This window comes from Prunus dulcis, chromosome 3 (genome assembly GCF_902201215.1).
Source record: "Prunus dulcis chromosome 3, ALMONDv2, whole genome shotgun sequence".
Classification (NCBI taxonomy): Eukaryota; Viridiplantae; Streptophyta; class Magnoliopsida; order Rosales; family Rosaceae; genus Prunus; species Prunus dulcis.
In genome coordinates this window covers 6,674,730-6,679,626 of record NC_047652.1, presented here as the reverse complement: position 1 = coordinate 6,679,626, position 4,897 = coordinate 6,674,730, and positions in this window count along the sequence as shown.

The window sequence follows — 4,897 nt, the reverse complement described above, 5'->3', positions numbered from 1 at the left end:
GATGTTTTGTTGTGTGGTGTTGGGTTCAAGTTGGTCATTGCCCGATCATTGGCAATCAGATGAAGTTCTCTCATATGTGAAGAAAAATTCATGCCGAATTTTGTGAAAGATCGAGTTAAGCTTGTACAGAAATGACCTTGGCTAGTAGGTGAAATTTGTTGAATAAAGAGTTGGGAAAATGGAGAGATGCGTTGGCAAAAGTGAGGGACAACGTTCGAAGAGGGGAGTATGCACACAAACAAGACATGGATAAGAAGGATTGGGAAACCATGGCCATGAATACGAGCCATATGTCCCCTGAAACAAAGTCATTTTGGAAGCTAGAACGAAGGGATGATATGAGAAGAAGGCTTTTCCGTGACAATGGACCTAGCAACATGGATTGGTTAAATGATGAAAACCATTAGGTTGTATTGATAGAGTTGGCATTTATTAATTAGTTGTATTGCTTGTCGTTTATTTAATTAGTTGTATTGCTGTTCTTTTATTGAATAAAGAAAACATAGCTATTTATTTAAAACATTGCATACATCAAAACAAAGCATAATTTATTACAAAACACAAAGAAAGCATAATTCATTACAAAACACAACCAAAGCATAATCTATATATATAAAGCAAAAGGCAGAGAACGGTGAAACATTCAAAATACCAAAAAAATGCCCTTAGTTAATCCAAACATTAAGAATTAAAATTATTAATTAAATGAGGATAATATGGTAAATTCACATTTTTTCATATTAAAAAAATTAAAATGAAAAGAAAAATAAGATAATGAATCATATTTTTATGGAACATAACTACCCATTATCTTCTTTAATTCTAAAATAAAATAAATTTTTTTTTTTAAAAAAAGGCTCTTAAAGGCGTGGAAGCACGTGTGGAGAGGCTAGTTCAAAATAAAACACGAACAAAGCATTAAACTTGACTTCATTGACCGTGACTGTCTCTCAGAGCCCATAAGTGCTCTATCATTGTAAAAATACCATTTTGACCCTGCGTTTAACAGAAAAAGTTAACAAAATTGATGGCAGGACCATTTGTCCTAACCAAAGTGAAGTTAAAAGACCACATGAACGATTTTGGAAACTGAGGGACTCAAATGCAAATCGGGTCTAAGTTCAGGGACTAATAAACGTTTAACCCTATTATTAGTCACCATGTGTTCCTAGCATTGTGAGAGCGATTTTCGTCCCACTAGAATATTCGTCCAAGATTCCTTCGTCTTCTCCGCTTCTCTTTCTCTCTGCAAAACAAATCAGAGTAAAAGGACCACACCGGGGGGTGTTGGCCAAAAGTCCTCCGATGCCTAAGTTAGGTTGAGTGTTTCAAGGAAAATCGGGTGGCCGGATTGGTGTGTGGTGGTCGGAGCCTTGTGAGAGAGAGAGAGAGAGAGAAAGAATATGGCGACTAGGGTTTTTGAGAAATAATTTCTGTAGAGTTTCAATAGGAATTCAGACGTACCTCAACCTTTGTGTGTGGCCATCCTTTTATAGTGGTCTTGGAGGCTAGGGTTTTAAATGAATAATTCCGTAGATGGAAGGGAATTATTCCTCCCCGATTTGGAATTGATTTGATCAATTAGGGAATTGATTTATTATGGTAAATCAAATCCCTAATTGTGGTAGGTATCAAATCAATTCCTAATTTAATTAGGTAACTCCTCACTTAATTGGGAATTGTGGTAGGAATCAAATCAGTTCTCAATTTAATTAGGTAATTCTCAATTTAATTGGGTAACTTCCAATTAAATTGAGTAACTCCCAATTAGGTTGAGTAATTCCCAATTTGGTCAAATAATCCCCAAATGGAAGGAATTATTTGACCTATGATATGATTTAATTCGGTTCCCACAAGCATAGTCTAAAATATCGATAATATTGACGAAATATAAAGGATATTATCGTTTTTTCGGTCACGGATATTTTGGAACGTATCCATACACATATCATATAAATATCAATAATATTGATGATAATATTGAAAAATATCGATATCGTTTTGTCAAAATATTGCTATAATATCAAAAATATCGAAAATATTGATGTAATGGAAAAAATGAAGGAAAAAAAAACACACACAAAGGGGATTTGAACCCCTGCCATTTCACTCCTCCAACGCCTTAACCATCATGTTGCTTATATTTTGTGATAATACGTAAAGAGAAACTCTATATGGTACTAAGTCATTCATGTATCTTACCATGTGTTGAAGTCCAAAAAAATCCATGGTTGGGCCCGAATAAATTATCAGCCCAAAACGACACTCTATTAAGAAAAGGCGTAAAGCGGAGTATACGAAAACCCGCCACATGCGAGTTGCAGTTCACGTGCTATGCTAAATAAATAATTCATCATGCTAGGAGTTGAGATAAAATATACCGGCTCTACAAGCCCATGCTGAAATTAAACATAGCAACCCTTCCTAAGGACGATATAATTAAAACATGCCAAGCGACATGCTATGCCAAGCACGAAATTGTTATTTCGCACCCAACCACGCTACAAGCCTAAGTGGGCCCAAGCCACTCAAATGCCTGGGGCTTGCTTGAGTGGGTTATGGTATAGATGGTAATAAATCGACATGAGGCCCATTGATGGGCCAATAAATGGAAGTCTCGGGTCGCTTGGAAGCCTCGGGACTCAAGCCCATTTCTTAGGCCCAAACATGTGGGTGAGCACAAAAGAGGAAAAAGAATAGCCCAATCAAAATAGCCTATTAACAAAAAAGCCTAACGTTTAATAAAAATAGCCCACTTACTTAATGAACCACCTTGGCCCATACAATTACCATAATGAGCTACGAAGGCCCCATCACTTGGCTGGAAGAACAAAGGCCACAAAGGGGAGGTCTGAAGGTTCATTGAACAAAGCTGCTTGGAGATTTCAGCACATGGGGGGAGCAAGTTTCAAAGAAAAAAACATTCAAGGAACCAAGGGATATTAGCATGCAAGCTGCCAGAAGGAGGAGCACCCTTCAAACCAGCATGTATATTCATTTGCTTTCCTTCACCAGATCTAGCCAGGGAAGGAGGAAGGAAAGAAGAAGAAAAATAGCTAATAACGAGAGTCTTCCACTAAAACAGCTGCGGGAAAAGGGGCCTTCAGCTCCCAAAAATTCCTGATTTTGTACAAATAGGCAGTGGAAATTTCACCAAGATAGGAAAAATCAAGGGAGGAGAGGAGAAGGGAAGGGAAAAGCTTGGCCAAATTGGGTAGAAACCATTAGGGTTTCTTGGGAAAGGATGGTTTCCAGCGGCTATAAAATGAGGCATCTTCTACCCAACGAAAACAACCCACATTCAGAGAGCAAGCTTCCTCTCTTGCCTGCAAAAACCCAGCAATCTTGTGCACTGTTCACCATTCTTCTCCGTTTTCCACTTCTGGCAGATCACTCTCATATCTGACAGAATCTCTGTCAAGCTGCCGGAAGAACATTGTTCTTTCTCTCTCTTCTCAGCCAAATCTTCTTGCAAACCTCCCATAATTTTCTCTTCAGTGCTAAACTCATGTTGATTTTGCTTCAATGCCACAAGCCTCTCATGCCAAGCTAGAAAATTTATCTGTAAGCATTAAGAAATCATCTGTAAGTTGCTGTTGTTCTGGTTGGTGAAGGTAACCAAGATGCTTTCTAAGGCTCTACTGCCATTTCGAAGCATTTTTGTGGCTTGATTTTCGAATTCAGACAAAGGGGACAATTTCATCAATCTGCTCTTTACGGCAACCCATCCCATTTACAGTTGCCGAAAGAAAAAGCCCCCTACATCATGCAATGTATAAAGTGTAAAATATTGTAGCAAAATCATTATATATAAATGATTATGGTGTGTTTAATCTTTTTTCATTAATTACTACATATTTTCTACACTCACAGGTTTGTCAGCTCGTTATATAATCAACTTAAATCAGTTAAACCCATCATGCAATGCATTCCCTTCCAATTTTTTGTGATAAACTAAAGATAATTTACTAAATAAATATCCTCCAAAGTTTCAATAAAAATTTCCAAGTTTTTCTTACAATTTCTGTGGTTTTTATTCAATTTTTATCAATATCGATAATATCCCGATATTTTCATTAAAATTTTTGTATTTTTGGACAATCGATATTTTAGATACCATTGATATTTTATACCTTGGTTCCCTAGTGATAAGATCCTGAGGGCTCTTCGGTCTTTTGTAATTGTATTGTTCTGTACATTGGGTACTACCTGCTATGCTCGCCACGGTAGAAGGAACAAATTATAGAGTCCTTCTGTGGTGCATCAGCTGTACCGATACAGCTGATCACGTGAGCGTTTTTAAAAAACAAGGGAAACCTGCTGACCTGGTCAACAGGTAAATGATTTCACGCGCTGCTCCTAAGGTGAACAGGCAAACGATTTCACATGCACTCAGTTGACGTCTTCTTCCTCAAAGTGGTCTGGTTCAACTTCAAACTGATAATCTTCATTACATCAAAGTCATCTTCTTCAACTCCTCTTCTGTAGAAAGTTTCTTCCTTGTCTCTGCAACCTCTCTCTCTTCTTTGTCATCATTGTAGAAAACCCCATATTCTAGGGTTTGGATTTTGGGGAAATTTTTTGGGTTAGCATTTTGGGTTGATAATAGGAATTGGAATTCAGTTTTTCCAGTCGCTGGTAGGTTGTTGGCACTCCTCTCATCTGCAATCGAGCCCTTGTGAAAGCATTTGGTATTAGTTCCTTGTGAAGGTAAGTTAACACTATGTTTTATGTTATTGTTAATTGAATTTCTGTGGTGATGAATTGGGGCAAGAGGGGAAGTAGGTTTCTCACATTCATGAGATGAAGTGGGTTTCTCAGTCTGAAAGTGTCGTGAGGTGAAGTGGGTATCTCACATTCATGGTTGTTATGTTCATGCAATTGCATATCTCTATAT